Source organism: Phascolarctos cinereus, unplaced genomic scaffold (genome assembly GCF_003287225.1).
Source record: "Phascolarctos cinereus isolate Bilbo 61053 unplaced genomic scaffold, phaCin_HiC Scaffold_9;HRSCAF=440, whole genome shotgun sequence".
Lineage (NCBI taxonomy): Eukaryota > Metazoa > Chordata > Mammalia > Diprotodontia > Phascolarctidae > Phascolarctos > Phascolarctos cinereus.
Window position 1 is genome coordinate 58,996,587 of NW_027556402.1, and position 12,175 is coordinate 59,008,761.

Here is a 12,175-nt window from a genome sequence, read left to right on the forward strand (position 1 = left end):
TAATAAAAAGAGAGAAGGCATTGGCCTTCTCTGTGCTGTCTTCTCATATTCATTATATTTAAAACCACTCATTTTCTCTCAAGACCAACTCTATGTTTTTTCTTTTTTCTGTCAGTTGTACAATCCGTCATTATTTCACTTTAGCCATATCCAATACCTAGAACTTTTGACTCTTTCCTTTATTTCTGATGTCCTATCTGTCATGCTATTGTTAAAAAAAAAAAACTGCAAATGACTCTTCAATTAATGAATGAATGAACACAAATTATTTTACAACAGTTAATTTGGCACACCACTATGCTAAACAATGGGAATCCAAAGAGAAAAAAAAAAAAGGATCACCCACCTGCACACAAGGAGCTCAGATTCCAAGAGAAATAATGTATAAAGGAGGGTTTAACAACAATTCATGTGCCAAGGTCCCATGGTTCTTAGGGTACAAAAGCAAAACTAATGGCCATGTATATTTATTAACAACATTTCAATTAATAAAACTTTATGTATTCCTGACATTGAATCAATTGTCAATGCCAAGGAAGTTGGTAACAAGAACTATGATTCGGGGTTCTTCAGCATCTATGGCTACTGAGGACATAGAGATGATAGCACCTGCAGAGATAGTTACAGGTTGCAAAATCATTAGGTGTTACTTCTTTGGGCAGTGGCTTTAGGGGCCAGGATAGATGCAAGTCAGTTGATCTAGGGGGACAATACTATTCCCTGGGGTCTTGGGTTTACCTGCTAGATGGCTGTAATTGGTCCTTAACTGGAATTGGTGGTGGCAGAAATGGTAGGCTTTCACCATAAAGACTGATTTTCTTGATGATAGCTGTAAGAGCAGAGCTAGAAGCAGAGGTGGGCATCTGTGGGACATGACTATCCCTGACTCTCAGGATAAAGTTCCTGGAATGTCTCCACTAGGGCCTGAATGCATATGGTTTTTGATATGGTTTAATCCACTTGGCAAATAGTGTCTCCTATCCCCTCTGGCATACTTTGTTGCTTGGCTTGTCTGTATCACATTTTATATTTACTAGGCAGTGGTGGTGATAGGGAAGACAGATTTCTTTTCTATAGGGGTTCCCACTCAGATGATGGCTACCAGGACAAGGCTGGAAGAGAGCTTCTTGGATTAACCTCTTTATCTCAAGTCACATTGCCACCACTATAGATCAAGCCTTTATCTCTGCATGGCTGGGCTATTAAAATAACTTCCTTTGTTAAGTTACTTGATTCCTTTAAGATAAGGGAGCAGTATAATGTGCTGAAAAGAACAGAAAAGGAAAGGATTTTTCTGTAAAAGAAGATATTTACATTGTCAAAGGACAAAATACATGCCCACCAGTATAAATGTAGATTCTCATACTAAACAGGAGTTGAGGAAGAACTTTGTTTTAACTTGCACTCATATGGGAATGAAGAAACAAATGAGAATTGGACCCTCATGTTGTGTGGAGGAGACACGAAGTCTCAGATCTCTTTGTCAATGAGTGTAGTGATATACAGTTTGTTTGGGAACAGTTTAATGTCATGAAAAAGGGGAAAATAATCTTTATTTATTAAAAAATCTGGATAAATAGTGTAAAAAGTTTCAAGGCAGTAGAGACAGATAAACTTACTGGCGTCTTCAGAGCTACAAGGGTGATAAGTAGTGCAGCTAATTTAAATCTTCATGTCTTATGATTAAAGAGGGTGAAACAAAATAAAATAAAAATAGAAACCATAGACATTTGAAGCCTGGCATTTGATTTAAGAAGTACTATCAATTTTATGGAAGAAATTTGGGTAATTGTATTTTTTTATAAGTTAAAGGTGAGTCAGTTGGAGTCAGGAGGCTCACAGTTAAGCTACTGAAGGTTGGAGGCAGTAGGCTATAGAAGATTCTGTTACTGGACACCGAGGAGAGGAGTTAAAGGGGCATTAGGCAGGACCAAAAAGATTCTATGTGGGACCTTTGGTACCTATGGTAGTAATAAGCAGTCAGCAGTAGCAGGGTTTAGCTGATTTTTTTTTTAAGTGGGATAGAGAGTACACTTAACTGGCTAAGAGCTCCAGTGATATCTAGTACCCTTCAGAGCCTCATTTCATTTCTCACCTAGCTTCCCTACTTTGAGGTTTCTCTTACTTCTCCATTGGACATACAACCTCCTTTCAGTCTTTGGTGTAATGTCTTCCCCAGTTAGATTATAAGTTCCTTGAGGGAAGGGTCTATCTTTCTTTTTTTTTTCTTTTCATATTTGTATCCCCATTGGTTAACACAGCAACTGGCACACAGTAGCAATAAATGTTTGTTGACTTAGTCTGAATGTAACTATAGGTTGGTATTTATCTATTGAGATTTTCAAAGTAGTACTGTGAAAACATATTAGAATGAGTCAAATCCAGTGAGAAGTGAGATGTTTCACTTACCTAGGTATAAAGCTCATCCACAGGGTGAGTTTTGACTATACTCAGTGACTGACACTCTGTAGTAACCTCCCACTTGTATGCTATAATACTATTTTAAGTGATTTTCCCTGGTTCCATATATATATATATATATATAGTTTGTATGAAAAGGAAGACTTGAATCCAGGTATTCCTGGCTTTGGACCCTTCTCTATAACCTCTGTTCAAGGCTTTTGCACATAAAAACTCACACTCTCACAAGTCCTGCTTTTAAAGCAGGATTAAAATTTTCTTAGACATACAGGAGGAAGATAAACATTAATCACTTTGGAAATTTTTAGTTCAAAGAGACATATGCAAATAATTATTCAAAAACTGAAATTTTTTGCATGAAGAATTTATCTTTAACTACTCACTCAAAGAGGGAAGATTCATGTAATATTATGGAGGAAATGAATAGAGAACTCCATCCAGGTGGAGGAACTTTCTTCCCCAACTACTCATTCTATTCTCTGTGAGTTTCCTGAAGTGCATAAAGGTTAAGTGACTTGCCCAGACTCATACCATTACTCATGATCTGAGATGAGATTGGAATTCAGATCTTTCTAGCTCCAAAACCTACATTCTCTCCAGTATGCCAATCCAACTCTTTTCACAACCATATGCACATATACTCACCCATACAAACATATGTATGATGGACATGCATGTATATGAATAGATTTGTGATATATATATATATATATGCATATATATATATGTATTATCTATCTATATGGTATATGTGTGTATTATATGTACATGTAGGTATTCATACAACAAACTATAGCTGTATTATTGATATCTCTTTAATTTCAAATTTCTTTTAGTAAGGGCCATTTCTCTTTTTCTGTACCCATAATAAACATATTTTTTTCAAAATTTTCTTTTGTGAGGGAGCAGATTCACAAAGGTTAATTATACATTGAGGGCAAAAAAGTTCACAGTATAATGGAAAGATTATTGGTTTGCAAATCGCAAGATTACATTTCTAGACTTGAGGAGACTTCAGGTCCATCTAGTTCAAATCCTTCACTTTACAAATGAGTAAACCAAAGTCCACATTGGTTATGTGACTTATCCAGAGCTACACAGGTAGTAAATGTCAGAGTCAGGATTTGAATCAAGGTTCTTTGACTTCAAAGCCAGAGCTCTTTTCACAATACCATGTTACTACAGTGATTTGATTTCACCACCCAGCTCTGTGACTGAGGTGGTCAGATTAGCTGACCTCTAAGGTTGTGTTTTGTTTTGGTTTTGTTTGTTTTTTTTTCCTGGCTCCATATCCTAGGATCCTAAAAGGTTTCTTCTTTAAGGACCAGAAAGAATAACTGTGGAAAAGAAATAACTGTGGAGATTTTTTTTGTACTATATTCTATCAAATTCTAGTTTGGGAATTACCAACTAGGCTTTCATTGATTTCAAATAGACCCATTTGCTGGGTCTATTTTCTTTTAATCCTGTTTTGATTCTACACAGAATTGGATCCCAATACTGTTACTTTATTCAGTATAGCTTTAGTCCCCACAAGAGGTCTAATAGTTAGGACTGTTGTCATCAAAATGAGGGAATTGCTGAAAAGCAGGGATTCATGGCTTTTTTATTCCTTTTTTTCCCCCTTTTTATCATGGCAATCTGGTGAAGCCTAGAGGCTCTTTTGGATATTGTTTTCAAATGCGTAAATGAAGAATGTAGGATTGAAAAAGAAATGAATCATACTGAAATACAACATTTTTTTAAAACCTTCCAAGTTTGCTGATACTATAAATATACCCACAGACTCCATGGTTGTTAATGAGCCCCAGGTAGAAAACCAGAAGTCTAAAGGCAATAAAAGGTGGGGAGGGGAAAGAAGCCTTGTAGTTCTCAACTCATAGTATTCTTGACTATTGGCTCTGATCTTAGCTTGATTGATAATACACAAATTAACCTCCCCTGAAATAATCACAACCACATATACCCCCATCACCACTGCAAACTTGCATACAGATTTGGAATTATTCATAGGATCACAGAATTTTAAAATTAATGGGACTGATAGGCATCATCTAGTTCAACTTTCTTACTTCACTGATGAATAGAAAAATGCCAAAAAAGAGGAAAAGGGGAAGTGATTCTTTCTCCCTCCGATTTATGTGGCTGTTCAGTGGCAGGAACAAGGCCAAAAGTTTATTTTCTGATTCCTTACCCAGGCTTTTTTTGCTATACCACAATCTTTTCATAGAAGTATACATCAGGAGCAAAAATGGAGGAGTATAGCTTGGGTCCAAAGGTATGAACAGGCAATTTTCAGAAAAAGAAATCTACATAGTCATGTATCAATAGTCTTACAATCTATATCCATATAGTCATATAAAGGTATTATACATAGTAATATAAAATACTCTAAATCACCATTGATAACAGAAAGATAAAGGCACAAATGAGGTACCACCTTATACCTCTCAGAAATGACAAATGCTGAAGGGATGAGGGAAAATAGGTATATTAATGAACTATTGGTGAAGTAGTGAACTGGTCCAATCATTCTGCAGAAAAATTTGGAACTATGCTCAAAGATCTACAAAATTGTGCTTATTCTTTGACCTGGCAATAGCACTACTAGGTCTTTACCACAAAGAGATTAAACAAAAAGGAAAAGAACTATACAGACAAAAATATTTATAGCAACTCTTTTTGTAGAAATTGAGGGGATACTCATTAAATGGGGAATGGCAGAATAAGTTGTAACATACGATTTTTATGCAGTACTATTGCCTTATAAGAAATGGTGAGGAGGGTGGTTTCAGAGAAGAAAAAAAATTGCAAGACCTGTATGAATTGGTGCAAAGTAAAGAGATCATTGTGCACAGTAAGAGCAATTTTGTAATCATGATCAAATGTGAAAGACTTTGCTCCTCTAATCAGTGCAATGATACATGATAATTCCGAAAGACTCATGATGAAAAAATGCTATCTACCTCCATACACAGAAGTGATGAACTCTGACTGCAAATTGAAGAATATTTCTCACTGCTTTTATTTATTTGTTTGTTTATTTATTTGTTTATTCATTCATTCATTCATTTTTTGCTTTTTTTGTGATATGGCTAATATGGAAATATATTTTGCTTAATTTCACATGTATTGATATAATTGATATAATATTGTTTTACTTTTCAATGACGGGGGGGACGAATGGGAATGGAAGAATCTGTAACTCAAAACTTAAAAAAAAAAGAATGTTAAAAATGAACAGATACATTTTAAAAGTTAAACAAAGGAATCAATATCAACTAGGCAATATAGTGAGTAGGACATCCCAAGTTTAAATGTGACCTGGGTCAGATTTAACTACATACTAACTGTGTAACTCTGGAAAAGTCACTTAATGTCTCTGTGCCTCAATTTCCTCATCTGTAAGATGAGGATAAAAATAACATCTACCTCCCAGGGTTGTTGTGAGAATTAAATGGCATAATATTTTTAAAGTGTTCTGCAAATTTAAAGTACTACATAAATGTTGTATCATCATCATCATTATTTTTTATCATCCCCCAATTTTAAAGATAAATGCATCCTTGGAAATCCTATCATAAGATCATAGAGCTAGAAGGAACTTTGGAAGTTCTCTAGTCCAATTATCTCTTCTTATAAATGAAGAAACTGAGACCCCAAAATTGTTAACATTAATTAGCATGCCTGCCATCACACAAGGCAAGAAACAAAACCAGGAATTTTATCCCAGTGCTTTAACTCCATATCCAGCAGTTTTCCCCCTCTATACCATGCTCCACCCTTTAGTAAGTCTTCTCATTTTATAGATGGGGACACCAACATTCAGAAGCATAAAGACTTACGAATAATCACTTCAAGTTAATGACAAAACTTAGACTAGAACCCAAATTTCTTGATACCTATATAGAACATCTTTTCATCATTCTACATTGTCTACATTCCATCCTAGAATTCATGAAGGCAAAAAGGATGAGAATATAGAAGCTTGAGTTAGATAGTTCCTGGGGTCACTTCCACTGCTAAATCTATGATTCTACGATCCTTTGAAAACTAAATCAAAACTCTTTGCTTCGTTACCCTGCCCCCAAGAATCACTCCCCATATTCACACTGCTCAGAGGTCTATCTCCCTTCATTATCCCTCCTACAAGTCTCAGATATCACTCATCACCATGTCACAGCCCCATCTTGGTTTACCAATACAACTGCTTTCCTTCCTCAAATTATTCATAGCTCCTTATTCGTGTACAGATAATATTTCTAAATAGAGTATAATTTGCTTGTAGGCAGGAACAGTTTTTTTAAATGTATGTTTGTATCCACGCTTAGCATATTACTCTATACATAGTAGTTGCTTAGCAAATTTGTTTTTCAATAAATCAAGATTCCACAATTCCTCTCTCCAGTTTACTTACTATTATTCAGATACATATATCCCCCTGTCCTCCATGATCATAAAGCTCCTGGTCCACATTTTTCCCCCACTTTTTGGCAATCCAGGTTAAGTGAGTTGCCCAGGGTCACACAGCTAGTTAAGTGTCAAACATCTGAGATCACATTTGAATTCAGGTCCTCCTGACTCCAAAGCCAGAGCTCAATCCACTGCGCCACCTAGCTGCCCCTTATACAACATGTTCCCCAGTTCTAGTTGTCTTGGTACTCCCGATCAAAGGCAAAAGAGTCAAGATGGTTTGGAATTAGTATGAACGTTTGGTAGAGAGACGTATTATTTATACAACCCTTATTTCAAAATTCTTGTGATAATAAGGCAAATAACCTATTTACATATTTTGGCCTTTTTAAAATGTAAAACTTTTAAATATAAAATTGCATCTGACTAATTTGCTTCATTACCCTTCTCCTGCCCAGGAATCTGTCCCCAGCTTCACAATACTCAGAGAACTATCTCTCTGTTCTTACCCTCCTACCAAGTCTCCAATATCACATGTCATTATCCTTAATCCCTTCTGTATTAATAGGATTTAGTGAGGTTCGGATTCGCTCCTATAAATGACACTCTCCAATGCACCAGAAAATAATAGGAAATAGATAATTTATTTAGAAGAAGCAAAGCACAGATAGTTTGAATTTGCATAGAAAGCATAAATAATAAGAACAATCAATAATATAGCACCGATCAAGAGAGTCGGTAATGGAAGAGAATACATCACCAATTCAAGGGAACCTCCAAAGTCAATCAACGGCTGGGAGCCCCGTTGCAGCCTGTACAAACTTGAATTGTGTAAAGATTTTCCCGGGCGAAGCGTCCTTCCCGCGGGTGAGGCTCAGCGGGCTTACAGGACGCAGTGTTTTTATATTGTTCTAAACAAAGAAGGCTTGGGGCCAAGAACCCTTTTTGATGCTTGCGCTATTCATGGTTTGTCCAATACACATCTGACCTTAGCCACGCTCCCATCCGCCTGAGGCTTGGTATTTTGTTTTTTAATAACATCACGTCTCACAAGGAGAGGAGCCAACCCTCCATGTCAACGTGACCTAGGAATGGCTAGTTCCTGGAATGCTAGGCCAAGAACACTCAGGAGATATGGAACGGTCATGACCGAGATTTGAACTGAACCTATTTATTTGAGTGATCTTATTAATTTAAAGGGGAATTTCCAATTTCCATTTCACTTGGCCTTAAGATCATGAGAATAATAGGTGAGGGGCAAAGGTGTGACATGAGTGTATATAGTGCGTATTTTGGTATACATACAACAATTGCATATACAAAGACATAAAAAGAACAAAGCAAGTAGTAGTATGGGGGTAGCTAAGGAATTAAAATACATAGTAGCAGTAGGAGATTTAAAAAGAAAATCATACCAATGATGATTAGTATCTGAGATCACTAAATGAGAAGCTTCGACTAGTCTTCCTGCGCTATAAGAGTCTGTATTCGATGTTCATTTAACGCGCGTTGGTTGGACTCTAATAACTTTTTGATTTCAGTCGACTGATTCAAGATGTTCATAAGGGGATATAGAGATAGAGACACATGAGGTAGAGGCAAAGATTGGGGTACCCAAGCAAAATTTTTAACTAGGTTAGTGTCTGGTGGAAAGTAAAAATCATTTCCTTGCCAGCGTAGGAAAGATACATTGGATAAGCAACCAGAAAATGGAACAGTAGTAACATCTACAGATAGAAGGTCAGAGTGATTATTAGAGGCTATACAAACATATTGAGTAGATACTTCATATATCATAGAAAAGTTACTCACTGGGTATAAAGTTAGATCACACAAATTGGATGAATGTGAGAGAAGGCAGGGTTCCATCTGCCGAGTCATCATCCCACAAACAATCCCTCCATTAGTTACAACACAATCAGACAGAGTATGAGTTACATTATACCAATCTATATAGTTTCCATAGATATGAGGTAAAGCAAAGTATTTATGTAAGACAAAAGGTATTACATGAAATTGACACATAACAGTCCAAGTTTTAACTTGGTAGAGTATAATAGTTCCAGCGCACCAAAGTGGAGTGCATCTAGCATTCTCAGGTTTTTGCTTTTTCCATACATCTGACAAGTCAAGTATATCGTTCCATATGTGAGAGTTACCTTCCTGTAGTAATCTTTGGGCATTTTCCTTCTGTATGAGGGTATATAAGTTTTGCAAGGAACATTTAGTCCAATTAAATAAAACACCAATGTTTTTCATAAGGTGTAAATTAACGAGGATGCTATTATTAAAGACTTGTAAAAATTGGCCTTGATATTGTAATGTATTTTGGTGTGGCAGGATCGTTGTGGGTAACCATTGGGCATTCACAGTCAAAGCTTGAGAAACATCTTGTCCAGCACTGCGCAGTCTGCTAGCCAAGGTCTCAAGGTCTATAGAATTAACTATACCCAAACCAGTTCCTGCACCACCAAGTAATGTATCATACCAAGCTCTTTTTTTCCTGACACAACTTTCTAAAGAGGGAAAAGTTACATTATAATGAAACACTATTTTGTGTTGCAAGATAGAGGTGTTAGTACATGAGCGGGGGACACGAATTATTCCAGGAGGTTTCGGAGTCACAGGTACAACCCATACTAATTGGTTTAGATATTCTTCATACAGCCCATTGGAGGTGTTACGACAATAAAAATAATTGTTATTTCCAGTGTTACTTGTGTCCAATTATATGTTACAGATCTTAACCTTTTAGGAAAATATGGACTAGGTGGCCAACTTGTAAGGGTACAGGATATATTGGTACCGTTTGCTGCAGTAACAGTTAGATTAAAACTAGTTAAATTGATTCTCATTAGGGGAAATAAAGGGGCGTCCCAAACTTCTACGTTGAATGGGTATGACCAATTCATGATGTGGGTGTTGTTTTCACCAGCGTAGATGGAATCAGTACGCGGTCCTTGCTGAGGATTCCCCACTGGAATACCTGGAGTTCATGCCATAGTTAGCGTATAGCAGGCAAACACTGTAAAACACTTAATATCGTAAAAACATTTGGGTTAGTGGGACATGATACCATTTATCATCACCAGGGTATACTACTATGGCAGTATTAGTGTTTCCTTGTGCTATGAGCTCAGCTGGCCTTGGTCTATCAGATTGATGCTTCTTTATCCAAACTTTAGTACCATTATCACTCTGTATTTGTAGGGGGGTCCCATAATAAAGAGAAATAATATCTAGGGTTTTACAAGTGTTTTTCTGGGTAGCCTGTTTATAGGGGCAGGCAACTAATACCCCAGAGTAGGTGTCCACACAAGTGCAGGCATATTGACACCCCTGACTAACAGGTAATGGTCCAATATAGTCTATTTGCCAAATTTGAGCAGGTAAAGACCCTCTAGCCAATTCTCCAGTGATTTTCTTCGGCACAGGCCGATGAGCAAATAATTGACATTGTATGCAGTTTTGTACTATTTGCTTAAATAGATCCAGAGGTATGTTAATCCCTCTGTCTAATGCCCACCTGTAAGATGCAAGAGCGCCAAGATGTCCTGCGGTGATATGGACCCATTTTCCTAATTGTGTTTCATTTTCCTCTCTGGGGGTGACCTTTAAAGCTTTTCCTTGAAGTTTGGATAATTCATCAGCACGGGCATTATACTCACGTTCCACAGAATCTTGATTCACATGGGCATCTACATGAAATACAGATACATTAGTACATTGACACCATTCCCATATTTGTTCCCATAATTCTTTTCCCCACACATCTTTGTCTCTAATTTTCCATTCGTGTTTCTTCCAAATTGGCATCCAAACTGCTAGGCCATTGGCTACGGCCCAGGAATCAGTATATATATATAACATTGGCCACCTTGTTCCTTTTGAATTACTTGATAGACAGCCACTAATTCGGCCCATTGGCTACTCTGGCCTTCACCAGAGCTTTCCAAAATAGTATTGCATGAAGGGTTATAGGCTACAGCTTTCCAACATCGCTTAGATCCTATATATTTAGCCGAGCCATCAGTAAACCAAGCATGCTTCTTCTGCTCGGGGGTTAGAGAATCATATCCATTATTCCAAGAAACAGGTGATTGATCATAAGACTTTGGTGGTATATCAATATCATTTGAATGTTTTGGTAATTCTAATACCTTTTCATGCAAGGTGGAAATACCCGATCTGCCTGTCTTGACTCTATTTTGCAAATACCATTTCCATTTAATAATTGATGATTCTTGGGCATGTCCTATTTTATGTGAGGCGGGGGTCCCCATAATCCAACTCATAATGGGTATGGCTGGCCTCAATACAACTTCATGGTTTAAAGTTAAATGTTCTGTCTCTACCAGGGCCCAATATGCAGCCAATAATTGTTGTTCAAAAGGAGTATAATTTTGGCCAGCAGGTGGCAGTTTCCGCGACCAAAATCCTAAAGGAACATTCCTGCCCTGTTGTTTTTGCCATAAACTCCAATCAGCATATCCATGCAAAACTGTAACTTGCAATTCCATCGGCCCTGGCTGTACAGGCCAAAGATCCAGGGCAGTTTGAATAGCTATTTTGGCTTCCTCAAAGGCTTTCGATTCTGTTTCCCCCCATTCAAATGCATACTTTTTCCGGGTAACTTTATACAATGGCTTCAAAATCTGACCTAAATGAGGAATGTGATTCTCCAGAAACCAAACAACCCAACGAACTTTTGAGCTTCTCTTTTGTCCCTAGGAGGTGAAAAATCTAATATTTTTTGCTTGGCCTTGGGGAGGATTTCTCTATGACCCTTATTCCAAATTATTCCTAAAAACTTCACACTTTGAGCTGGACCTTGAATTTTATCAGGATTAATCTCCCATCCCTTCTCCTTCATATGTTCTATTAGTTGAGTTAATCTTTTCTCTACCACCTCTTTATTCTCTGCCTGTATTAAAATATAGAGGTCAAACTCAAAAATTTTAGACAATCCTTGGGGTCTAGCCACACTCCTCCAGCTCCCCCATCACTTAATCTTACAAGCCAGGAGATTGCAGGCTCTCCTGATCGCTGTGAAAACCTACTAAGCAAATCAGTAATTTCTCTTTGGGAGTAATCTTCCGTGATTTCAGTCACCCGGGGTGGGTTAGTCCCTCCTTTTCGGCTTTTCTCCTATCTATCGGCCGAGCTTCCCCGTCTACAACATCCGGAACATCTTCCTCTATTACTTCCCCCCACCTATCATCATCTTCATCCCAAATATCACCTTCCCAAGTATCAGGGTCCCAATTCATATTTGCTGCGCGATTACAGCATGCACTTTCCTTTTACTCACCCTTCAAATTTTCTACACACACTCCTCTCT

General features: G+C 37.4%; 1 long non-coding RNA gene across 1 annotated transcript; it reads right to left on the bottom strand.

Moving 5' to 3' along the window:
* Positions 1-8,764: 8,764 nt before the first annotated feature.
* On the bottom strand, positions 8,765-11,499 carry LOC144455143 (uncharacterized). Its single transcript, XR_013483824.1, has 2 exons — positions 10,361-11,499; positions 8,765-9,869 (listed from the first exon to the last, which is right to left on the bottom strand). It is a non-coding gene; the product is annotated as an uncharacterized LOC144455143 (long non-coding RNA).
* Positions 11,500-12,175: the final 676 nt, after the last annotated feature.